At 36.3% G+C, this 27,941-nt stretch overlaps 1 long non-coding RNA gene across 1 annotated transcript in view; it reads right to left on the bottom strand.

The window, feature by feature from the left end:
- LOC135270645 (uncharacterized) overlaps positions 1 to 27,941 on the bottom strand; it is a 74,717-nt gene that overhangs the window by 1,473 nt on the left and 45,303 nt on the right. The window contains exon 2 of the long non-coding RNA XR_010338779.1: positions 27,824 to 27,887. This is a non-coding gene — a long non-coding RNA (uncharacterized LOC135270645). The remainder of the gene's footprint in view (positions 1 to 27,823; positions 27,888 to 27,941) is intronic.

Below are 27,941 nucleotides of genomic sequence, written 5' to 3'. Positions count from 1 at the left end.
CCTGGCCTGGACTAGTAGAGACCATCTATCACAGTACACTGAATATAGCTGCACTAGGCATTCCTTGCTTGAAACACTTCCTTCATTATGAGGTTTTTTTATCCTTTGGCAAATGTGATCAGGGTGGTTCTCAGTAATTCAATTTTATTGCTAACCTGAAACAACAATGTAAACATGAGAGAAAGAGATGAGGGAAAAAGGCAATCTAGTTTTAAGGAGATAAACCACTTTCTACAGCCTGGAGAGGATTATCAAATTCCATTTAACATGTAATTCAGTAGAACACAACCTAATTAGGTTTGCAAACATACACATGTCATTATCACAACATTGCTGAATACAAGTCAATTGGCATGTGAGAGCACATGTGGATAAATGGAGCAGTTACTTCCCTAGAGCTGAAAAACACAACGTTAAAATCTAGTCAAGGGTGAAATATCTTTTTATATTGGTATAATATTTCTCTGGCTTTCCCCAAGTTAAAAAAAAAAAAAAAACTGTTGTTTTAAAATCATACATACTCTTAAGTCTAAGTTACCCAAATGGTTAACATGTGGATTGGGAAGTAAATACAAACCTGAAGTGTCAGAAAACTTCAGGTATCCTAAGCTCCCATGCTTTTGTTGGTCAGGTAAGGGAGCAGATAAATGATATTATACATGAGGAAGGTCCTTTGCCTTTGTTTTGAAGTATCTGATCTGATTTGTCCTCAGTGGTGATTCTGGTTTGAATTTCTTTCTTACTTTCAGGAGAAGCTGCCAACTCAAAATGAGAATTTACTCTTTCTCCTTGCATTCAGTTGGCAAGTCCCAGTCAACACTCTATTTTAAAAGATAGTCTGTAACAGGGACATTCGCCTCGGCCATCCTTCCACAAATTACCATGCTCAATGACATTCAACTAGCCACTTAACAATTCTAACTTCTCCAACTTGTAAATATTTACTACTTAATGGGCACCCTCAACCATATATTTATTAAGACATAGAGAAAAAGGAACTGTGGCCTCTCAAAGGAGATGTGAGCTTGTAGAATTTGTCTGGTTGCCATTAATAATTAAACAGAAGACAGCAATTCAGGTATACACCAATTATTTAGCAATGATAATTTCCTAGGATTGTTGTGGGTGCCAAGGCAATTTAAAATGCATACACTTGTAAGGTAGAAGACAGACACTAAAAAATAATAGACAGTCGCCTGTAATCCCAGCACTTTGGGAGGCCAAGGCGAGTGGATCACGAGGTCAAGAGATCGAGACGATCCTGGTCAACATGGTGAAACCCCGTCTCTACTAAAAATACAAAAAATTAGCTGGGCACAGTAGTGCGTGCCTGTAATCCCAGCCACTCAGGAGGCTGAGGCAGGAGAATTGCCTGAACCCAGGAGGCGGAGGTTGTGGTGAGCCGAGATCGCGCCATTGCACTCCAGCCTGGGTAACAAGAGCGAAACTCCGTCTAAAAAAAAAAAAAAAAAAAAAATTAATTTGCATTATTTTACATAAGGCATGTGTCAGTTCACCACATTTCCAACCTAAACTACTTTCTTGTACTCAAGGTTTTTATATTCATCTGTGTATTCTATGTAGACATTTGATTTATGACCAATAAATTTGATTATCCTCTTGACAGGCATCTGAGGGTCTTACTTGACATCACAACTTTCTGTGTTCAAATTGAAATAACTAGATTCCTTATTTTACTTTGACTATTTTGAACTTATTCTGTATTTCAATTTGGGACAAACCTAATTTTCCACAATAAAAAATTTAAGTCTCATGCAAGAGCAACTGATTGGCCACAAACACTTTAAAAATCATGATTTTGGTTCTTTCTTGGACAAATTTTGTCCTTTTACATTTACCTTCTTCAGAGATCAGTTGAAAAATGGGGGAAACTATTCCTAATCTATGATTTCAACAGAGAGAAAGTTATAATTGTTGTACAGAATCTAGGCTATTTATTTTAATTTGAGACATGCATTGAAGGTGAGTTTTAGAAAAAAAAACTCTGATCCAAGGGGCAGTAATTTTCTGTAACTATTCATAAACAGCCTTTAATGGCAGGAATAACTTTCCCAGATAACTATCAACTAACATTAGTTCAACCAACAAACATTCTTTGGGTACTTACTATGCATAGATACTGTTCTGTGTATTAGAAAGAAAATTCTGGGAAACTGAAAATAACCATTTGAATAGTGTAAAGTCGCTACTTCCACAAAGTTGACTTTCTACTAGGCTCAAGGACAGAGAATATGACTTTTTCATGAAGAATCAAAGGCCCTGAGCTATAGTTTCAGTATTGACTGCTGCAGTTTTATCAGCACCAGCTATGTGATAGTAAATACCTACAGTGAATAAATCTTTTAGCCTTTCTGGCATTGCATATGTTTCTACTAGATCCTTATATCATGATCCAATTTAAAAATATTCATGAAGAGGAAAAGGAGTAAGGAAAGATATGAGAAAGAGATTTGTTTGGCTAAAATCCTAGGCACTAAAGAAGTTATGCATAATCACTTTTAATAAGAGTCTATGTTAATTTTGGAGCAGCTGATTTCTCGCATAATAAGACCTGTCAAATGCAAGTCATCTCATTGTCCCCACAATATGAGTAGACATTTGTATTATCTGGAATAGAGCAGATAGATATTGCTATTATGGGAAAAGAGAAAAGGTGACAGGAATGTCCCATTTCTTGGTACTGTTGGGTCATATTTCATTTTAATGTGATTAGGGGCCATTTGACACTTTAATCAGGGTGATATCTCACATGCCAGGAACACTTAGTCTGGGACAGGAGACTGAACATTGACATTTGTTTTCTCCCATGTTCAGTGGATCACTGTCATTCCAAGCTGGGGGGTATCAACAGGTGTTTGGCAAAGATTATGGTTAAAACACTTTGGTGAGTTCTCCCTGGTCAAAGACCAGATGACAAACAGAGCAATTCTTTTATAAATGTACTTCTTAAGGATTAAGCTAGCCTCATCTTCATTTTATGCTTCTCTTAGTTCTGGGCTGTCTCTCTATACTGAAGCATTAACCTGACCGAAATCCAGGTGGCATATGCTATTTAATATGCTAATCCTTTTATACTCCAGTGGAGGTCAACTTTGGCCAATGTTAATCGGTGATACAGGTACCAGACTAGTATTTTTTGACAAAATGTCACATTTAATTATTGTTACTGAACATAAAGACAAATATTTTTATTCCCATTTCACAGATGAGGACTCTGAGACTCAAAGACATTAAATTGCTTACTTCAAAGTATAGACCTTATAAGTGATATGGAAACTGATTATTTCTTTGTGTGTCCTACATCACTGGGAATATTAAAGCAGCAGTAGGAGACCTTCCACAGATAAACATCCCCATCACTCCCTGCCCCACCCCAACATCTGAACCCAAATACTCTTTCTTTCCTATAACCATAGATAAAACATCCGTGCTCCTTTCCAAAGCTAATATTTCTATTTGCATACTAAATTTCACTTTCTGTTATCTACCTAAGAACAATTCTGCAGAAATTGACCCTTCTACATTATCAATATTTTTTCACTCACTGTCATATCATTCTCATTACTATACACATGCTACTATTACTCCCATCTTTACAACTTTTCTCTTCACTCAATTTCTCTTGTCAACTTCCAGCCCATTTCTTTACTATCTTCTGTTGCAAAACTCTTCTAAAAACACGTCTGTCTTCACTGTCTCTGGTACTCTCCTCACATTCTCTCCTAAAATTACTTTAATTTGGCTTTGTTGAAATTGGGCATATTATGGTCACAAGTGACCTCCATCTTGCTAACTTTTATAGTCTATTCTCAGTCCTCATCTTACTTGACTTACTAGCAACATTTTACACAGTTGCTTATTCTATTCCCTTGATATATTCTCTTCCTTTAAATTTTGCAACAACGCACTTCCTTGGTTTTTCCCTTATGCCACTGTCTTCCCCTTCATATATTCGTAGTTCCTTCTCTTTTCCTAACCTCCTAATATTGCAGTGCTCCGGTGCTCAGCCATGAATCCTCTTCACTTCTCTGTGACTTCTCAGTCATGAATCCACTTCACTCCCTTGGTGAAGCCATCCAAGCTGATACTTTACATACTATCTCCATGTTGGTAAGTCCCAAATTTGGGTTTCCTAGCCATACATCTCTCACAAATCCTAGCCAGCATATAACCGCCTACTCATTATCTGCATTTGGATGATCAATAAACATTGCAATTTGACATAATCAAAACTGTATCCTTGTCCATCATTAGTCGTATTTGTTTCTTTCACTGATGGCTACAAATACCTAGAATGGAGTACTTACTAGGTATTCAATAACTGTTCCTTGTTTAAATGAATTAATGAATAAATGTCTACTCCCTGGCATAGTTGCTGGTACAAAATTTGGAATTCAATAAATGCTTTTAAACAAATGGATGAGTAAATAAAAGAATGAAATAATGGCAGGGCATGATTTGAATTCTAGGTCATTCCTTTCTCCTCAGACCTAAATTTAATGTATTTAAAGGAATAAAAATTACTTATGAAATAAGAATTAGTCAGATGTCTCCTGTTTACAGAGTAATTCCTAACCACTGCATATAAATTCACCAACAATGCCCAATTCCCAATGCCCAGTCATTCTCTATTGCAACTCTAGAATTTCCATATAGGCCTTATTATTTTATCTAATTACTTTGTTTCCTTATTTCTTTATTTTGTTTTTAGAATTTTTACTATATGAGCAGAAGGACCTTTTAAGTCCATTACTGCATAGAAGAATGCCTAGCACATAGCACACACTCAATATCATCTGTGAAATTAATGAATTAATATAATAAAGAGTAATACCTCTAAGGGTCAAATTGAATAATTTGGATTATAAATTCCATGAGAGAGGAGAAGAGAAACAAGAGCTGGAATTGATAAATCAAAGTATTCATGGAATAGGTATCACCTGACCCAGAGATGAAATTAGTCATATTTTTACGAAGAATAGTTTGTAGCACGAAGTGTAGTGTTCAATTTCTGTACGTGCCAAGACATTCTCAACGTGTTCTTTCTTCCACCTACAAATGGGTAATGCTATAGCAGTTTCTCAACACTTTTTTCATTATTCCTCTCTAAGGAAACTTTTTAGACTTTTTTTTTCTAGTAGCCCTATGACATTCTAATTCCACAGACACACTGTATATGTGTTAATATATGTGTTAATGTACTGTATGCACATTTATACTTTAGATATGTAAAGACTAAGGGTTTTTTTTATTACTCTTCCCGTAAAAGATCCAATTTTCACCCCTTTGTGAAAGATATTTTGAAAGATGTTGAGAAGGTACTCTCTACAGCACCAGAAAGATTGCTAACGTCTTGACCAGAGCTATGTTCTCTTATTTCAGACCTCAGTTTTTGAGCAGATGCACTATTTTTGCCATATTTTTTGTTTGTTGTTTTAGATGTGTTGATTTTCCAAATAACAAACCTGCAATTCCGGGTGACTATTGTGCATATAATGCCAACCCCACATTTCCCTCCACATTCCCCTCTCCTGCTACAAACCCTTCATCATTTGGCTTCCACATAGATTTACCAAAGGATTTTGGATTTCACTATTGAGACCAAAATTAATCAGGCTTTAGGAATTCATGTATGTAACATTATTGAAGACTCTGATGAAAAAAAAAGTTCAGCTCCGTCTGCTCAAGAAGCTACTTGCACTTATTGATGTCATTTCAGAACATGGAGACTTTCTTCTACTTCTTTCCTTTCCCTGTTTCCAATGTTTGGATTTGACACATTTAATTTACAGAGAGGAGAAATAAAACCCAGATTGGCAAAGTGACTTCTCCAAACTCCCTCAAGTAAAGAGCAGTTCCCTGCAAGTTTTCTTGACTCCTGCTGCAGGGTTCTTTCTAGTATATCCCACAGAGCCTATGTAGAAATAAAAGGTACTGTACGAAGTGTTTTGCTATGGTCTGTGGAAGAATTTCAGTTTAGAAAAAAACAAGGTACAGTACCATCATGAATGCAAAGGTACCAAGGACCAAGCATAACAACATAAATAATAGTGGAGGCTGAGGAGCATTCGATAGAGATTGTATGTCCTAAGAGCATTCAAGTCATGAGTTCACAACACTGAATGTCTGACTGAAAAAAAAATTCAAGTCAAATTCTGAGCTACTCTAGCACATACCATGCCTTTGTGTGAAAAGTAATATAGATGTGAGCATTTGTGTAAATCACAAACACGTAACCATTTTGAATGGATGAATTAGTAAAAGCAACCCTCTCTAGGGTGTTATAACTTTTGAAATTAGATAAAGCTCAATAATTTGAGATTGTTATTTGGGAAATATCAGAATCAGATCAATGGTTACCTGATGCAACCTTGTAACTCAAGACCTTAGAAGATATGTAATGTCACAGTGCTCTTTCTGTTAACTGGAAAAGAAAGCCACCATGAGAACCACATCATGGACCTCTGCTGCCCTCCATGCTTTGTTTTCCCATGAGAACATCATTGACTTGCTCTGGAGGCCACATACCTTAGCAACTTGAAACTACTCTTAGCAGGCCTCCAAAACTAAGGATGGGGCAAGAGAATGCAATATATATTAATAGCTTAAGTATAAAATGGCTCTGGGATATTTTTAAATTTTAAAAAATACCCTTTCTTATGATTTAGTTTCCTTTCTACAACTTCCTTTATTTCAATTAATGCTTTTCCTCATTCATTCCTTCAGCAAACTCTACTAGCTCTATCTTTAAAACCTGCCTCCTTATCTTCCTCAGTGCACTGTCATCTTATACCACGTGGTTGATTGCAACAGTCTTCTCACTGTGACATCCTGTATAGTAGCCACTAGCCACATGTGATTATTGAATGCTCAGAATGTGGCTGGTCTGGATTGAGATATGCTGGAAGTGTAAAGAGCATACTATATTTCAAAGACTAGATGTAAGTCTTTGAAAAATATCTCACTGGGTTATATAAAAGCCATCATTAATATTAAGTTCATCTAGAGTTTTTTTTTTTTTTTTTTTTTTTACTTTCAATGTGGATTCTAGAAAATTGAAAATTATACATGTGGCTCTGTTTTGTGGTTTGCAATACATTTCTATTGGATGGTGCTTTTCTAACCGGTCTCCCTCCTTACACCTTTGCTTCCTTTCAGTCTATTTTCAAATCTGCCACCTGTTGAAATATTAGTCAGATTGTGGCAATACTGTGCCTAAAGATGGATTTCCTTTCTACTTAGGAAAAAAAAAGTCTTTACCATAATCTGCAGGGCTCTATTCTATCTGACAGTCACTTCATACTATTACTATTCATAGCCTGCTACTTTTCTGGTTCCCACCATTCTAGCAACACTGGCCTTTCACTTCTCCTGGAATTCCACTGCCTATTGCCTCTGTCTGGCAATACACGGCTTTTTTCTTCACTTCTTTTAGTTTCTCTCCATCTTTCAAAACCCTCCTTCACTCTGTCCCAATACTTGATATCATTCATTCCTACTTCAATTTATTCTCTCAACCACTTATCACTCATTAATAATATGCATGTACGTATGAGATATATATATATATATATATATATATATATATATATATTTAAAATATAATGTAATGTTTGTCTTTCCCCCAATAATGTAAGCTTCTGATGGCTGGAAATGCATATTATTTATTTATACTTATATTTCCAGCACTTAGAATAATGCCTGTTGCATAGTCAATATTCGGTAAATAGCCATTGAGCAGGAATTTGTTCTAACTCCTCACCATAGCCTCATGGCCCTCTATGAAAGTTCTGCTTACTTACCTCATCACTGTGAATTCTCACCTAACATTTTCTTTTAGTTTATGCCATTGCATAACCTGTTTTTATTCCTTGAAAAGGTCAAATTCATCCCTATTTCCAGCCTTTATTTATCTTTTCTACTATCTAGAATATTCTTAACCCGAGATCTGACTTATCAAAAACATCAAAGTAAACAAGAGAGATGAGGTTCAGTTTTGTTTAGAAAATTAAAAAATCAACTAATACGTGAAAAGTTTAAAGACAGAGATAACCACAAGGAAACTCTATGCTTTTTGAAATAGTGAATGGGAAACAGTGTTGCAAAATAAGGAGAAAATGTGACCTACTTGTTTTTTTACATAATATGACCTTTCTCCCTATTATATTACTGCAGAGATTCCTGTCTCACCCTACACTGCACACTTACAGTCTTTACAAAGTTTCAGGGAGAGAAACTGATGCTCTCATCATGCCTACTAGCAATTCCTAACGCTTTCTTCCAGCTAACAAATTAGCAAATTAAAAGCTGTGATCAAGATATTGGCAACCTAGCACTCCAGAGCTCCTCTTAATGAGGCACTGGCTTCAGGGTTGTCGAAAGGGAAATGCTTCATGGTGTCACAATCAGAGAAGAGCCACCATGAAAAGACAAAACAGCCAGTGCCATAAGGGGTACAGAGAACCTCCTTATCCCAATGCAGACCCACTCCCACCAACACTCATACTCTCTTTGATCAATCCCAGTAAAAAGCAAGTTCTTAATACTTAGACATTGAATGAATGAAATGATACAATGACCAGACAGAATGGCATGATTATTGAGATGGATAGAATTTGTCTGTGTCCATGTCAACTCCTTAAAAGCCCAGTGACAATTGCCATGTTGTTTATTCTTTGTGAGACTAATTCCCATTATCTATAAAATAGAGTCAATGATACCACTTTCATGAGGCTGTGATAAATATAATAAATAAAAAACACTGGTTGTAGTTATGGGCACATTATAAGCACTAAGTGAGAAGTAAGTACTATTATTTCCAGGCTCCATTATATGCATCACACTGCCAAACTCTCCTGAGGCCTCTGGAGATAAGGGTGCTTTCTTTCCCTCCTAGAGCCTGATACCATATTCTGCCTGTTCCCGTGAATGGGAGTATGTCTAGCAGAATCAGACCAGTCATTCTTTCTTATTAGTCTTCAGGGAGGAAAGTCATTTCCCGTAAAACACATGGGCACAGACGTAAATGAGACATTAAAGATCCCTTAGCCTAACTCCATCATTTTACAGATGAAGAATGAGTCCCTTGGGTGGAAAGGCTTTTCTACAGAAGCACATATTTTTTCTAAGGGTCTTAGTTAAGCCCTTTCCAATCAAAGAAGATGGCCCAAGAGGTAATGGTGTTATGCCTGAAACTACTCTTAGCTCCAAATCAAGATTTTAGGCATCCCTAATTATGTCTATAGTTAAGCAATAAAACATTACAAATTATAAAGGATCAGTCAGGGAGTCAGCCCAATTTACCTAATGAAATATTCTAGGAGACATTAATCCAGCAGAAAATGTAGTTGAAAATTGTTCAATACTTCCTGAAGTCACTGAACACTGAGCCCACAGTGTGATCCACTGAGTAACAAGCACACCCAGAACCGACTTCTTACTTAGGGCAAAAGATTAAGATGGGGAAGAGACATATTGAGAGAAATATCACAAGTTATAAGCATTCATAGAAACATGTACTTTTATCATTTGAATAAGTATGAATGGGGCTTTTTTGCATTCAATTCCTGCTCAACAGAAATTCTTGATTGGGTTAGCGTGGCTAACTGGTTTCTGAAATGCAGGGCCAATGGTAGCAATTTCAGTATCTCTGGCATTATATGAGTATTACTCTGCAGTGAACTCTTAATGTACTATGGAAATAATTTTCTGGCCAGCTCGCTTGGAAGAATAAGATGTACTCATTTTTGCTTCCGCTTGGCTTTTAGGGTTGAAGGCGAAAAGGAAAATTTAACACTTTTGCCTATACCAGAGGTACTTCCAGAAAACTAGCAATCTGCCAGTGGCAATCAGTCTTTTTCTCTAAATCTGGAAATTAGGCAGACAGGATGTTGCAGCTATACAGGTTATTTTAGAACAGAAAGAGAGTCACATGTTTTCATATAACTCCTTGTGTCTTCCAAGCCTCCAACTTTAAGGAAAAATGATTAGCTTTTTTTGCTTTTTACTTGCTGGATGGAAAAAACTTGACAAACCCAATAATGTATACTCAGATCCCACTTCAAGAAAGCCCTTGCTGCTCAGCTTCCAGGACTCTGGCCAGCAGAAAGCCTCCAGCTACTAGCTCTTATGAGCTGGCCTCAGTTTTTCAACCATGTTTGGCTCAAGTCAGTGACTGGAAAGGCTTTGATACAAGGGCTGAGCTGTTTCTGCCAACACAGGAATCTTCTAATGGGTAATATTTGCTCTGAGGCACCTCATTGCACTGCTAGAGACTTTGTAAGATCAATATTTTGGTCTGACAGGTCTCCCTTCCCAATTCTGCATTTTCCCCTTTTCTTTCACAGGCCTTTCTTCCCAATAAATTTTTTGTTTCACTCTTAACTTTGGCTCTGGGTTTGTTTCCCAGGAGTCTCAATGAACATATATAGAAGCAGTTCCACTATGGAAGAAAAACAACCTGGAAGAGAAATACCAGATATCTAAACCAAAATCCTTAAAAGATTAATTCAAAGGGAACATCTACCACAAACACAAGCAAGACAAAATAATTTTTAAAACACTGGTGAATCCTGCCAAACGTTTATAGAGTAGTGAAAATAAATAGAAAATTCACAAAATGTAATGAGTTATAGAAAATGAAGAGTTTCCTATCATCGTCCCAGGCAGAATAGAATTTCTGTCTAGCCAGATCTAAAGCCCACACTAAAGACTCCAACTGCTGGACTGCTACATTTAACTTGCACACTAGGTTTCTTCTGTTAAGGGACATCACCCTTCAACAAAGCAATAAATAAAAGAGGTGGATGGAAAACTTTATGCGTCTTGGGAAATGGTTTCCTTAACCTTGTGTAAATGTGTGTGTATTTGAAATATTCTAATCTAGTCAATGTCATGTCGATGTAATTTTAATAATTGATAGTATTTTCATTTTGGGGAGAGATGCAATGTAATGCTATTTTATCCTTGATGGAAGTCTCTGGGTCAAAGGATTTGATATGAAAATAAAAATATGTAACTTAGTGAGCCATAGAAAATACTTTAAAATCCTATGATACAGGATTATTCCAACTGTGGCTGTTGTTGCTGCATACTTTGCCCTGAGATGAAATCCATGGGCACATATTTTAGCCCCGGCAAGCATTCCTGAAGATTTCCAAGTCTGTGATGGATCTCAGTTAAATATGTTAATGTTCTTTGTGGAAATGCCATGAAAACCAAAAATTTTTAAAGATATCTGTGTCCTCAAACTAAAAATCATTATCTTTTCCTTTACTGAATAACATTGGTTCTATTTATTGTCACTTTCTAGGAAGCCAAAACAGGCTGAGGTTTTTCATTCAAATGTGGAAACTTGAGACTTCAATACAGGAATCAGCCATAAAGATTGTTCTAAAATTCATCATTTGGTGAGTGTTCACTGTGTTCCAGGCACCCTGATAAGTTGAATTAATTAATATAAGGCATCTCAAATAATTCAAATGCCACTGATTCAAATGATATTTATTATTTCCAATTTGAGGGTGAGAAAATACAAAAGTTTTACCATTAGCAATTTAAAGAAGTTAGGATTTGAACCTAAGAGTTAAATTTCAAAAAGCCTTGACTTTTAGAAAGGCTAGTAAGGCAACTAAAAATGTTGATGCATTCAATGAGTACCTACAAAAAGCAGCAGCATGTGTTACGAGCTGAGAAAAAAGAAATAATGTTCTCCTGTGGGCAGAAACTCTGCATAACCTCATTTTAAAAAATCATTTACATCAAATGCAATGCTTGGCATTCATTGGCTTCTCAAATACTGGCTCAATATCCAGTCTGAAATAGAGTTTGGAGCACTAGTATATACTTAAAAGTAGAGACAGAAAAGAAAAAGGCTGCGTGTATGATCCTCACACTATTCTCAAATTTCTAAAAATCTCAAAATGGCTATCTAACTATAAAATAAGAATTTTAAAAATGAGCAATATAAGCATGTGAATTTGTCCTGGGCTCACGTTTTTGGCTCTGCTCCTTATTAGCTGAGCAAGGTACCTAATTTCTAGGAATCCCAGTTTCCAAGAAATAGATTTTATAATACCGTTGTATTCATTATGAAGATTAGGTAAAATAAAACTTGTAAGATATTTAAAATACTACATTATCTAACAGAATAAACTCCTGATAATTGTAATAATTTTCCTCCTCAGCCCTAGCCATGAGCACATTGCAGCAATGTATGAATAACTTTTATGGCAATCTTATTGTTTTAGTTGTAGTTACATTATTTTGGTCATTGAATTTATTGATCCAAGTAGAATGTTGTGAAGTAAGCATGCCAGTTAGCAATTATTTAATGTTGTGTTTTAACTTTCTCAATCACAGGGACTGTTTTTCCTTCTTCTTCCACAAGCAAAATAAATGAAAAAGATAAGGCAATCATCTGAATAAATCTAGAGGCCATTTACTAAATCCAATTCCTCATATTCAGAAATTTTCACAATCTTTCTTCAAGCAAATACAATTTTATACATTTTAAATATACAAGAATGCTGTGAAGTAGCATTATATCTGTTTTAACTAAATATTATCTTGTTTTAAATAATCAGAAAACAGCAGTTTCAGTAGAGAGGTATAGTCAGTTGCTCAAAGTCTCAAAGCTAGTCAGGGGTAAGGCTGATTATTTGGTGTTTACACACATGTGCACACACACACACACACACAAACACACACAGACACGCCAAAGATCAATAGATCTCAAACCTAGTCAGGGGTAAGACCGACTATTTGGTGTTTACACACACACATACACACACACACACACACACACCAAAGATCAATAGATCTATCTATCTATCTATCTATCTATCTATCTATCTATCTATCTCTTCTCATGTGAATTGTCTATTTAATGTCCATGCTCATATTTTTACTGGGTATTCAACTTTTAATTACTAATTTGGAAAAGTTGGTCATATGGTAGTAGCATTAACATTAATTGCATTAATTCTTTGTGTGTGTGTGTGATGAAGTTTTGCTCTTGTTGCCCAAGCTGAAGTGCTCAATGTTGGCTCATGGTAACCTCTGCCTCCCAGGTTCAAGAGATTCTCCTGCCTCAGCCTCTGGAGTAGCTGGGATTACAGATACACACCACCACACCCGGCTAATTTTTTGTATTTTTAGTAGAAATGGGGTTTCCTCATGTTAGCCAGGCTGGTCTCTAGCTCCTGAGCTAAGGTGAGCTGCCTGACTCCGGCTCCCAAAGAGCTGGGATTACAAGTGACAACCACCGTACCTGGCCAATTGCATTAATTCTTTAACACACTGTTGCATATGTTTTTTCTTGTTTATCATATATTTTAACTTTGTTACTATTTTTCTACATAAAATGTTAAAACTTCTTTGAGGTGAGACTGGTATTTTTCATTACAGTTTCTAGCTTGGGTGAAATACTTAGGAAGTCTGCCTTTATCCCAAGAGAACAGAAATAATTTCCTAACATTTTCTCTAATTCATCTGAAAAAAACCCAAAACAACCTCCTAAGCTCTCATCAATATTGGAATCATAAATATATTTGGGTCAGTGGGTTATGGGTTATTTTTCACTTTCTTCCTCAGAGTTTTAGTCATTAAATACACTAGAACTCTTCCTAGCCCTTTAAATCCATCTAGGTCATGTGTCCATCCCTGGTCTAATTATAATGGCCCTGGGACACTTGGACTGTCTTAAGCCAATTGGGACCCATCCTTGGAGTGCATTGTGCAATCAATCTCATGCAACTACACTGCTGAAAGTAGGGTACGGTACACTTCTTAATGGCAAAACAAATTGCTGTTTGGGAGGAAAATAAGGAATGCCGGTGATCTGACAAACAAACGAGCCCTCTACAACCTCTACAAGTCTAACTTTGGAGGAGGGAGGGACAGGAAAAGGGTAAATGCTAAAATAAAATGAGACTTAAACATCAATGAAGCTGTTTTCCTTTCTCACCCAATCAGTGTCTTCCCAGAGTAAAGAGAGTTGTTGTTTCTGGAGTACAGATTCTAAGTCATCATATCCAGTATCCCTGGCTTTGCTGTAGACTGAACATGTTAACTATGTGGTCCTCAGAAGTGCCATTCATCTGCTTAATTAGCCCTAAAGGAAGCACTTGTTTCAAATTAGGAGCAACAGCATTTCTGCAAAGGACATAACAGCATTAACAATGGAAACTTGTTTAAGTAATAGAGCTTTTAAAGCTGATTTTTTAATAAGACTGCCTAAACTCAGAACTATTTTCATTCACTTGGCTTTTCTGACTTCACAGGCATCCAGATCTTTATCCCTGAAAAATCACAGCTACCATCCTCATCATCTAGGAGGAAATTAATTGTGCAGCAATTGGTTGGCTACTAGTAGAAAAGCAAAGTTGTGATAGTATTTCAATCTTAACTGTGATACTAATACATAACCATTTGGATTTTCTGCCCTGTGGTTTACACAAGACCACAAACTAGTTTCTATAATAGGTATTTCTATACCAGTATTCATGTAAGTTTAAAGAAAATAATTGGGGCAGAGTAGGGAAAACAGGTAGAGTTAGAGGAAGAGAATGAGTTTGTTGACTTTAAGGACAGAATGTGTAACATTTTACTACTTGATTCAAGTTAACTTGGTAATATCTCTCCCTTAACAGTTAGTAGTCTCCAGTCAGTTGATTCAACAGGTGGAACTATAAACAAATTTGTTTCATCCTTTCAGTTTTCATGGTTGTTACTCTGGTTTCCTGCAAATAAGCTCAGTCTCACCTTTATACTTAGTTTGGCTGATTTCTTTCTTTCTTTTCTTTCTTTCTTTCTTTCTTTCTTTCTTTCTTTCTTTCTTTCTTTCTTTCTTTCTTTCTTTCTTTCTTTTTCTTTCTTTCTTTCTTTTTTTTTTTAGACTGAGTCTCACTCTGTGGCCAGGCTGGAGTGCAGTAGCATGATCTTGGCTCACTGCAACCTCTGACTCCTTGGTTCAAGTGATTCTCCAGACTCAGCCTCCCAAGTAGCTGGGATTACAGGTACACACCACCATGCCCAGCTAATTTTTGTATTTTTAGTAGAGACAAAGTTTCACCATGTTGGCCAGGATGGTCTTGATCTCCTGACCTTGTCATCCACCTGCCTCAGCCTCTCAAAATGCTGGGATTACAGGTGTGAGCCACCATGCCGGGCCTAGGCTGATTTCTTTACCTGAACTTATTTATCTTCATTTCTTTATTCCCAGGTTCTTCAAACACTTTTGAGGGAACTATGTAAATTATTTACAAATAACTGCATATGCATAATAGACACTGTTTATATGTAGCGTCTACTATATGGGTACTGTTTTTGTTGTCAACCAAATTTCATTTCATTTGAAGAACAAATGTTCTCTGTCATACTCTCTATAATGTTGTCAATCATAGATGCTGGATCAATCACCAGACAAAAAAATGCACACATGACGCTGGAAGTTAATTAATATCTCAGATCCCTGGCAAAGAGATTAGCCTAAGGATGAGTTGATAAATGCAAAAGCACTAGAGGGAAGTCTCTCTTTTGGATCATGAGCTATAATCACATGGGCTTCTGGTGGCTCCTTCCCACAACATAGAAAAGATATGACCAGATAATTCAGGTAAATAAAGCCGATATCCACAGAAGGAAGCAGAGCTGATTGATAGCAAAAGAGAGAAACAGCCCAAACCTCATTATTTTAACTCCTAGGTTTAGCAGCGTCTACAGGCAACTATACTTTTGGATCCTCAATATTTGTGAACCACTTATTCTCCTTGCTTTGCTTTAACCACTAACAGTTAGGTTTCTGTTACCACAAAGAGACTTATCACCAATACATGTATGAAACCTCTGTTTTGATGATAGGATGTGGCATGGTTTTCAAGAGCGAAAAATTCACTAGCAATGTTAGAAGAGGCTTCCTTTAAAACAAAAAGCTACTCTTCAGTCTTTAGCCACAATTTTCTTGTGTTGCCAATATAATTGCAAAAAATGTAGTTGAGTTCATATATGCAAAGCATCATTACCTACGTGGAGAGATTATTTTAATATACTTGCTTAAAGGCATAGGTAACATATCTAGATGGAGTCATTTTCTTGTGATTTGGCTTAATGATTGAAAATCTATCTTCTCTGATCACTAAAGACAGCTTCCCCTCCTCAAGTTTTGTCACTACAGAATGGCAAAACCATTACTCCCTCACTCTTCTCATTAATTAAGAGATTCAAATTGGCAGGACTCAATCTCACCACAGCTACATAGGCCCAGTCTACATCAATTTATATACCTCAATGCACTCCATAAACTATTTTAGAGGTTTGTGTCATATAAAAAGTTTCACAGCAGCATAGAATACTGGAGGGGAAGAATTACGTAGTGGTTGAAAGCACTGCTCCTATGTTAAGGTTTAGCTTTCGTATTCCAATATCCCTCCCTGGTAATAGAGTGACCATGAGCTGGTCACCTTGCCTGCTCACACTTGATCCCAAACCTATAGAATGGGAATGATAATAGCAAACCCCAAAAGGTTGTTGTGGAAACTAAATAAAGAAATGCTAAAAGGCCTTCTTCCAGGAATATTAAGCTTTTCCTAAATGCATGAATATATAAATGTGTGTATGAACACGTGTTTTTGAATACAGCCTAATAGTGGAGCTGTAAAAAATAATGAAAACCATAAGCTCTCCGTTTATTAATGGTAAAACTGAAGATCAGAGTAAAAAAGACTCTGGCTCAAGATAGTACATCCTGATGATGGGAGAAGCAGAGTCAGGCCCAAAACCTTCAAATTCAGTGAGCTCTCCATTGACTTGCCAGGTCTTCCTTTCAGAACCTGCAGACACAAACCCAAAACACTAATCATCCCCATAAAGACAAATGGCAGGTTGGAGCCTGTCTGGAAAACCACACACCCACACATTCATACACACTCACATTTTAATCTTCACTCAGCTAGCCTTAAAACGAATTACTCTGCTCAGCTAATCACAGATTTCCTGTTTTTCAGATTTCTCTAAAATATAACCATTACCCCTTTGTTTTGTGTTCTGCCTGTAGAATTCTCTCTCTTTCTTTCAACCTGTGTGTGGATTCGTGTGTGCATTATTTCTAGTTGAAAGCACGTTCCTGGTTATGCATTTACTAAGCACAGGAACACCATGACTACCATAAAGCTGTGATTAAGTCTCTGGTGGCCTCGCCTTACAAGCCTGATTCAAATGGGTACCTGAAGGTTTTCCAAAGTGCTTTTCAATGCACTGCTCTTCATCCTACCTCCATCTTCCATGAAGCATGATTCCTGGGTTTGTCACCATAGCAAAAGGCCATGTGGGACATGGGAGATACAGGTCATAGGGCCCTGCTTTCCTAGTTAGAGCACCATTATCCAACTTGCAGGAAGTAGGGCAACAGCTCCAAGAACTCAGTTCATTCCACAAATTTGATGTTCATTTTTTTAAAAATAGCTTTTTGGTGGCAAACATTTTTTTTTTCCTGAACCAAACACTTTATCTTAGCCTGGAAAAAGCTTTTTCAATTCCTTTAAAATGTTCTGTAATGATGAGGCAACTCGCTTTTTCTTTTTTCATTCCAAAGCAATTGGCGTTGATTCACTTTTAGTTTTTTATATTGTACTTAAAAAGCCCTTGCTCCTGAATCAATAATACAGGACTGCATTTTCTGTCCTAAACAATTATTTACAGAGAGTGGGAACACTTGTAATTTAACATACCACTTAGGCAGTACAGGAGTTGAGCTGCTTGCCTTTTAACTCAATAGACTGCGGATAAAGGAAGCCATCGTGGACAAGAAAAAGAAATCAGATAACAAGGTACCAGTATTCTAAACTTCATCACTTTAGGAACCAGAAGAAGCTTCTAGATTCAGAGTAATTGGAGAGAAAGAACAATATTACAAGGTCAGGTTTATGATGGAGAGAATGTCAAACTGTACAGGTACTGAGCCATATTGAAAATGTATTAATATAAATAAATAGAACTATTTTTAGCTTTATTGAAAATGTTATTCTTGAGACACTCACTCTGTCACCCATGCTAAGGTACAGTGGCTTGATCATAGCTCACTGCAGCCTCAAACTTCTGGGCTCAAGCAATCCTCCTGCCTCAGCCTCCCAAGTAACTGGGATTACAGGTGAGAGCCATAACTCCTGACAATAAACAGAACTATAACTGTTGAATTGGTGGTTATCATAACAAATCCACAGTGCAGATCATTTGGTATGAGTATTCTTCATCTCACCATGTAAGTCTCTACCCACTACCCACTGTATTTATTTATGACCAAGGCTCTGTAATGAACAAAAATACTCATTGTCTAAGAGTGCTGTGGCAAGTGGCTAGTGGAGAGGGTTTCAGAAATGTAATAGGTGTAAAAATACTAAGAAGGATGAAAATGCCTACATACGGACCAGAAGGTCAATAGACTCTTAACAGATCTATCCTAAATGTGAGTAAAATCTCACAGTATTTTACCACAGGCTGGAAATTAGACTTATCTCAGAAACCAATTCTGATGTACCGATTTAGCTTTCTTGGAGCGATATGTCGAAAGGAACTCTGAGGTTGCTTGTATGCTTGATATACTCCATTAACAATTTTTATTATTGGTGTAGAAAGGGAAGGAGGTACGGTGCTACGTGAGCTGCTTTTTCTTTTACTCTTGTTCTAAATAAATCCTTTAAATCCTCCTTTACTACATGGCACTAAGTGATTATGCAATAAAGATTTGTTTAATGAATGTATTAATAAACTAAGGACTCCACCTTATTATTGTTTTTCACCTGGAATGCCATATCCCAATTCTCCTTTGAGTCCTTTACTTATTTCAGGATGCAAAGTAAGCAGATCAGATATTCTAATACACAGGGAGTCTTCAATTCAATGATTGCCTAGCAAACTCCTCCACCATATTCAAATCTGTGCTCAAATATTATCTTTCATTGAGGTCTAACTGACTTCTCTATTTCAAACTGCTCTCATTCAAACTATTTTTAAAAATCTTTTCCTCTCATCTTCTACAATAACTTCTTTATTAAGACTATTTATCATTGCCAGTCCCCCCGACCCCCAGGTATAATGTAATGTCTACCAGAGTAAGAATGTTTGTTTTCATCAGAAAAAGTCCTAGTAGGCACTTGACAAGCATTTGTTTAATGAATACTTTTCACAGGTAACTTTTTCTGCCCAAGTACTTTATTAGCATTATGAAATTAAAGGCTGACATATTTCTTTTGCATTTTTCCAAGACATATAACAAGGCACTGGGAATAGGCAATTAACTAAACATTACTAATTGATTTTACTTGACTTAACATTTATAAACGATTCATCACACTACGCACTGCTATTGCAGTGGTAGGAAATATTTCACATCACTTAATTTGTACTAGGCACCTTGCCAAATGATTTACATACATTATCTCATTTAATCCTCACAAAAATTCTATGAGACAGTTACTTTCATTACCCTCATTTCACGAATGAGGACAATCAAGTTTAAGGGTCTACATTATTTCTCCCAAGTGACAATGCTTAGGTTGTATTGGTGATACTTGACCACAGAGCTCCAGCATTTAACTTGTATACAGATAAAGTGTGGATTTGGGAGCTAGTGTAAACTACCTACCAGGTTGGAATAAACTTTCTGATTCTGGTTCTATCCGATGCTGGGTGATTCACTGTCTTTATCTCCTGACTTTTTTTTTCTGTCCGACATCGAGAGATCACTTCTGCCTAGGCTAAGAAAACTGACAAAAAAAAATAACTTTTATCTGCAAAGTGCTTGCGATGTCTAAAGAGAACCCGCTATAGATGTCAAAGGTACTTAAAGGAAAATATTAGTTTTGGTTGCTAACCAGTTGTTATAAGGCTGGATTACAGCTATCAGAAAAACTCTTAAAAAGTCACAAACTGGCCAGGAGTAGTGCTCACGCCTATAAACCCAGAATCTTTGGAGGCAAAGGCAAGAAGATCACTTAAAGTCAGTAGTTCGAGACCAGCCTAGGCAACATAGCAAGATCCCGTTTCTACAAAAAAACCAAGTAAAATAAAATAAAAAATTAGCTGGGTGTGGTAGCATGCACCTATAGTCCTAGCTACTTGGGACGCTGAGGGAGGATCCCTTGAGCCTGGGAGTTCAAGGCTACAGTGAGCTGAGATGGTGCCACTGCACTGCAGCCTGGGTGACAGAGCAGACTCTGTGCCTAAAATATTAAATACATACATACATACATACATACACAGAAAGTCATAAACTAAAGCTCAGTGGGAAACACTCAATTCAAAGTGGAAGGAGCCAGAGTATAACAGTGGTGCAGCTAGTGCTTTCTGAGAGTTGGCAGCCATGGGGCCAAGCAGGAGGACACTGGGTAAACCCACTTAGCTGAATGGGCTGCAAACTCAGCCAATATTTCTGAAGGCAGTTTTTGTGAGCTTGTGTTATTGAGATAGTAAAGATGCCCTTAAATGTGTTCTATAGATATTAAAGAGACAATAACTATTATTTCTAATACTCAGACCAGAATGATGTATAGGTGCTAACCAAGTGAAGATGTGAGGTAAGAACATTTTTGTAAAGGTAAGACCTTTGGCAACTATCCAGCCAAAACAGGCTTAACACATTCAAATAACACTCCCCACTTGCTTTCTACATTCCAACTGTGTTAAACTGTATTTCCTCAAACAGAACCACCAGTTTCTTGCCTGAGAAATGTGCTGTTCTCTTTTGTTTTGCCATCCCCCCATCCCCAACTAGGAACGATTCCTTTACTTCATTTATACATGCTGTTGAAATGTCACCTCTTCAGAGAAACCTTCTATGGCCAGTATGTGTAAAATACCAGCTATCTCAAAGGAACTGTTTAACCTAATCCCGTATTTCCCAATATGATAGTCACTAGTCACGAGTATCTATTTTCATTTAAATTAATCATAAATAAAATTAAAAGTCCAATTCTTCAGTAACACCATCCACATTTCAAATCCTCAATAATCACATGTAACTATTATATTGGATAACACAGGCTATTTCAATCATTGCAGAAAGTTTTATTAGGCAGTGCCTCTCCAACTTGCTTTATTCCCTGCCGAGCACTTGTCATCACCAGGTTTTATTTGTTTACTCATTTATTTTATTCTCCCCTTGAAAATCTATGAAGGTAAGAATTAGTACTACCTCTTTTCATTTATGCATTCCAAGTGGTTAGAAGAGCACCTGACAGTCATAAGAAGCTAATTTGCAGAATTAATTTTTTAAAAGACTTGTATGACTAGAAAACATGAGCTAGTAATCATCCCTGTTGTCCGGGGTCCTGTCCATCAAAATTTTTATTTTTGAAAGTTTTTTGAGTTAGACTATTTTAAATGTTCAAATATACAAACTCATTTTGTTTGTCAATAAGTTAACACTTTAAAATCGTGTCTTTTAACCATTCTGACATCCCCTTTCACTCTCAGAAGTGTCCTGGTATGTCCAGTACAGTATATAATATTAGTTAAGGGAAAACACATTATGAGACAAGACTCTAATAGGAGTATGGATTTTACGTGGCATATAATATGTGAGTCATATTTATTTGGCTAAACTTTCAACTGCTATACTCTTCTACTCATGACTGGTGTTAATGCTAACTGGTTCAAAGATTACGTGGTTCAGTTAGAGATCAGTTTTAAAAATTTGAAGGTATGTAACTAAAGATTGAAGTAGCAAGATAACTAAAGACTGAAGCTGCCAGGGGTAGGAAAGAACTAAGGAGGTCCAAAATATAGGGAAAGGGAGGCCACATAGCTATTCGGACCATGTTAAGAAAAATATGGAACTACTTTTTGTTTTAAACAACAATCACATTTTTGAAATTCAGACTTAGTATTAAGTTTAGAATTCATTATATTTAGGGTCAATAAGCCAAGAAATTAGCATAAAACCTATGTTAGTAAAACTATCTGCAGCAACTTGAAGAAGCCAATCTCAAACTACTCTTTAGCAATACCTTGATAGTTCGGAATGCACAGAGATACCACATATTAAAAAGGAATGCATATTTTATTCTAATTAGAGCTGAAAGCTATTGGAGGGGTTAATATAGGATAGGATTTACCTGATTTTAAAGTTGAGTTGTAGTAAGCCCAGGCACAATAAAGAACTTATTGGGAAGAATAGCTTTCCCAATGACTGGCCGTGATGTAGTCTCAGACAAGAGAGAAGGTAGATGGATTACAACAGGAAAAAAAAAAAAGAAGTGGCAAAACATAAAACTCAATCAGCAGGCAGAGATCAACTCATGGGGGCTTCGAAAAGCATGTATAATAGTTGGGGCTTTAGCATAGTGGGAAGCTAGAGAAGGAGTTTAAGCTCAGGGAAACATCACTGGTTTCACCTCTCAGAGATATTGCATTGGAGGCAGTGAAGAGAACGACAGAACAGGGGATAACAATGGAGGGTTATGAAAGCACGTAGATGATCATTAGGTAGCCCAGGTAAGAGCAGTTACTATCATAGCTTAATACTACAGCAGTGAGATAGAGAACTATGGGTAGGTTAGAGAGGTATTTTGAAGTTATAACTTACAAGTCTGAGTAACTATTTATGGGCTATAATGACCATATATTTTGACCTGAATGACTGCATGGATCTTGGTATAATTTACTCAAACAGGAAGCTCAAAAGGAGTAAATTGGTTGAAGAAGATAAAGAGTTCAGTTTTAGTCAAGTTCTAGGTTAGGCATCTGCAACACACCTATGTTGAAATGCCCAGCTGATTATTAGATAGAAAGGCTGAGAGTAAGGAAAAAAAAATAGAGCTGCAGATCTGGGGCTCCAGGCATACAGCTATTAACATAAACAATAGGAACACCTGAAGTCACTTCTTCCTAAGGGATGGAGCACTCCAAAAATAACATTTTTAGAAATATAAGAGATCTTAGAAGTCATTTAGTCCAATTCTCCTATTTCTCAAATGAATAAACTATTTTTCCAGAGAGGGAAAGTGATTTGTTAAGGACCATGTAGAGAGTAAGCTGCAGAGAGAATATGTCAAAATTCATCTCTCCAAATACAGTCCAGCATCTTACACTCTGTAAAATAAAATTACATCTTAGCTTACTTTAAGTATATGTAAAAAATCTCTGACTTCCAAAAGATTACATTACACCTATAAATTGGTACAAGAATACTGTGTGATTATGATTAATTACAATGTATAAAAGTTCTACCTGTTGTTATATTATTAATTAGTTTAATGAAGCATTAATATAGATTGAAAATATGATACTAGTAAAGTTTTAATTTTAGAAATCAATATCTCATTAAGAAGTTATTGCTGTATCTATAGGCATCACTAGATTAATCTCCTAGTGTAAAAGAAGCAACACCACGATAGCAGAAAGTACTTACATTCATGAAGCATTTTTATTTTTAATTTATTTAGAAGACATATATTTTAGTTCTGTAGAAAATATAGAATGACTCTGGTTATATCTCACCCTTAGGCTCTAGCAAGTCTAGTATACAATCCTTTTCATTCTTAATCTTTTTGATATTAAAAATATTTGAACCATTTAATAATTATAATTTAGTACAACAGAAACACACACACCCCCCAAAATCTGTTTTCAAAATGGTTATTCTTTTCTGTGAGTTAGCCCAGAATTATTATCAATAAGTAAATATGCTGTCTTGTTCTCTTCTAAGCTATGGAAAAGGTCAGAATGAATGTCCAGTGTCAGAAACTTTAAAAATTAAATCAGGAAAGGATCCTAGGAATCATCAAAAGACCCCTGGCATGTCTCCGGCCTCATTTCTCACATGTCTCTTGCTCTCACCACATTCTAGTTACATTGATCTTTATGTTTCTTGAGTATGACAAAATTATTTGCCTGTACTGCCATTCAGTCTGCCTGGCAGCTTGTTTCCTCAGAGCTTTCCATGGCTAGACCATTTTTACTGTTCAGGCATTGACTCAAATTTCACCTTCTCAGAAGCATTCTCTACCCATCCTACTTAAGGGAAATTTCTCCCACCCCTAGTTATTCTCCAAGCCAGTTTTCTATTCTATTTATTTTTACAGTAGCTATCACCTTCTGTCCATCAGAAAATTCTTATTAATATATTTGTTTATATCTTTTCCCTTGCTTTTCAAACTAGAATGGGAAATCCAATGAAGCAAAGGTCTTGTCTGTCTTGTTCACAGTTGAATCTACAGTGATTAGTTTCAGCACTTCATGCATAGCAAGACTCCATAAATGTTTTTCAATAAACAGATCTAATATATCTTCTTCAAGTTTGGGAGTCTGTGGCCCACTAACCAATCATAGTGCAGAGGCAAAACCCCCAATTTTCTCGTTTAAAGTCAAGAGCTTTTTTTTTTTTTAATCACACATATTGTCTCTATCTCATTTCAAGAGTTCTCCTAACAACATTTAAATAATTTTGAAAATTGATAAATAATAATAATATGATAGATTACATTGATTGAATGCCAATTGAGCTCCAAGCACTGCATTAAGTGTTTTACTTGCTTTAGCACATTTAATCTTTGCAATAACTTTATGCCAGTAAATCCTAAATCCTATTATTAGATTGGGGGATGGGAGGTGAGGGGAGAGAGAAAGAGAGAGACTCAGATAGATCTAAGTAATGTGTCCACGTTCACACATCTGGGTTTTTTTTTTTTTTTACTCCAAACACTGATGTAATAATTGCTATGTTGTGTTAAGTGAACTTTACATGATATTTCATCGGGCATTTGGGGTAAAAAATATGCTCCAAGAATAACAAGCCTGAGAACACATAAATATCACAACAAATCAGACTGGCTAGATTTGTATGATTTGCAAGTCACAATGTGAAGACAAGAGTGGCAAGAGCTTCCACTAGGTTGTTTCATATTGATCACTAGACCACTGGGCTGCTGGAAAGGGCCATGGCCTGAGGCTCACTGAGAGATTGTTCACCACCATAAATTCTCAAGGGCCTAAAGGTGAAGTGTCAGCATTTGGGCCCCAAGGATAAAAAGATTAATAAAACTCACGAGCTTATATTTCACATGTATGTTTTACCCTAAAATAAAGCAACTCCAAATCCTACGTTTATCAAATTGATTTTCCGTGTGTTAACGTCAGAATGTACAGATTTCCTTTCAAGGTCCTCAAAAGTCTCTAAATGTTATAATAAATAATATATTTACAGATTATTTAATGCAAGGAAAAGGAAAGATTCTCTTTTAAGTTCTTATTTTCAGGATTGGACAAAGTTTAAGAAATAGAAATATTCTCCTCTTCCAAGACTGAAATGGGAAAGGTGAGAACCCATTGAGTCCTGGGTTATTTGAATTTAGAGGTAAACTGAGGCAATTCAAATTATTAAAAATATCTGGAGACTGATTTCCTACTTGGGATTTCTATAATATCTAAAATTAAATAATAGAAATCCATCAGTATAAAAATAATTTTAATATTTTAACTCCCTCTTTCAAGGAGCCTAAGAGTTGTTGACAACATCCCTAAACTTATTGTATTTGCTTCATCCCTAAAGAGAACTGGTCACGATCTATCTATTAGGAATAGAGATTCCCATTTCGTTATATGCAGGCAGGACAGCAGTGTTGAACAAAGGAGGGCATTAATTACAGTCTCCCTGGGCAACAAAGGTTAGAGCTTCTGATGCTTCAGTTTCCTCACCTATCACAACACAGAAGTTAAAATGATGAGCTCAAAGGTGGCTTTCTTCCTCAGGTGGACTTAACCTTTGACCTAAGGATTGCCTCTCCTCTCACCCCACGCCAGGCCTTTGAATTCAATTCAAAAGGTTATAAAAACACTGATAATATATATTTTAAATATATGTGTATGTCCGTTACCACATTTTTTTTCTGGGTTAAGGGAAAACAGTTTTATTTTGCTGGATTCTAAAAAGAATGTATAACAACCCCACTGCTCTAATATTAAGAGCCACTGTCTAATTCTATCTATAAGAGGCTATATCTTATAGTGGTTAAAATAACATATTCTGGACTCAAACTCTTGGGTTTCATTTCTACTCTCCAAAATACTAATTTTTTGACCTTGTACAAATTACATAATTTCTTTGTATGTCAGTTCTCTTGTCAATAAAAATAAAGGACAATTATGGAATATTATTTATAAGGTTGCTTTAGAGAATTAAAAAGATATTATGTAGGGAAAATGCTTGCACATAGTAAGCACTTGATGCTATTTTTATTTATGTTTTAAAAGAAAATTTCCATAAGATCAGATCAGGTGTTTATCTTTCTTATATGTAACAGAGAATAACAGAGCTTTTAAATATTTGTCAAATGAATGAATAAACAAATGGACAAACTAAGTCAATAAATGGACAAACTAAGGCTTTTGAGTAAGCAGTTTAGTAAATATCTAACCTCAGAGATGAACCACAGTTTATTCCAAATTGTGCTGAATAGTGAAGGAGCATTAGAGAAAAAACAGGAAAATGCTTGGTCACGTCATCTTTATGTCATTTTCTTTCCCTAGTGCTAGATCCGTCATCCAATCTTTCCGTGCAAATAAACAGCCTGCTTAGAATTATCTTTGTTTTATTTCTTTGCTCTCACAAGTATATTTTCCCCTAAATCTCTAACCAAAATGTACTGTCTCGCTAACTATTTTTAAATAGCTTCAATTAATATCCCCAGTGTATATTCTATATTGAGCTTTTTTCTTCAACTTTCTATAAGAATATTTATTCTAAGTGTTATGCAGTTGCATTAATACTCACAAAAGAAAGTGATAGAAAAAAATGTGTGTGCACACTCTATGTGTGTGTGTGTTAAGTTCCTGTTGACTAACTGTAGCACTGTTGTTACTATTTCAATTATTAGTAGTATTAGCAGACATCTGTTAACACTGGGATTTTAGGCAGCCTTGTTCTCTAACAGCAGGAGATCTGAAATAATGATCTTTGAATACTAAATTCACCTTTGAAATGCATTTTGTACTCAAACATTTTGAGACATTTCTTACGCTTCTTAATCATTCCAGACTTGAAACATGGTTTGGTATGCTAGAGAAAGCTAAACTCGAGGTGGCTTTAGTTCTAGTACTTGCTCCTCCTCTAATTACTGGTTGAATTTCTGAACAACTCTTAAACTCCCCAGGCCTTGATCTCCTCATATATAAAATTAATGATGGGAAAAGTTGGCTAGATGATCTCTACGTTGCAGGTCAAATAATCCTGTGATTCTACCTCTGAAAAGGATGTCAAAGACATGAGCATTGAAAAAGTAAGTTCTATTGAGTTGCTCTTGCCAAATCAACCTGGAGAATTCTGTACTTTATTTTTCCTTGCAAGGATAAACATGGGGAAAAAAATAGTATACATCACTTTGCGTATTACATAAATCTAATATGCAAATATCACTTTTAAGTACTTATTAAAACCAAGCCTCATGTTACCCAAGCCCATGTAAGAAATAGTTGTACCTGGCCATTTTATGCCTAGCTTGATCACTATTTATATCCATCCATCAAACATTTGACAAGCATTCACTATGCAGCAGCCACAGGACACAGAGATAAGTTGTACATAAGCCCAGTCCTAAGAACCCACAATAATAAGGATTTAAGGTGACACTCAGGGTGACTTCAGCAAGATGGCAAAACAGAAAGCCTCTTACCCCTTCAAAAACACTATTCAACAACAGTACAAGGATCAATTCCCTTTGTGGGGAATCTAGAAAACCATTAAGATGTCCCTGCCTCTCAGTGCAAAACCAACCCATCTAAGCCAGTAGGAAAATGTATGGCACCTACTTACCCTAGCTACTCCCCGCAGCTCAAGGCAGCATGATCAGAGACAAATCCCAGCTCCAGGCTTCTCTCTGAGGAGGAAAACGGAAGACAAAAATAACCATCCAATGTGCAGAATTTCTACC

This window comes from Aotus nancymaae, unplaced genomic scaffold, assembly GCF_030222135.1.
Source record: "Aotus nancymaae isolate 86718 unplaced genomic scaffold, 86718_ANA_hifiasm-v0.15.2.pri h1tg000064l_1, whole genome shotgun sequence".
Taxonomy (NCBI): domain Eukaryota; kingdom Metazoa; phylum Chordata; class Mammalia; order Primates; family Aotidae; genus Aotus; species Aotus nancymaae.
This window is presented reverse-complemented; position numbering and strand designations above follow the sequence as displayed.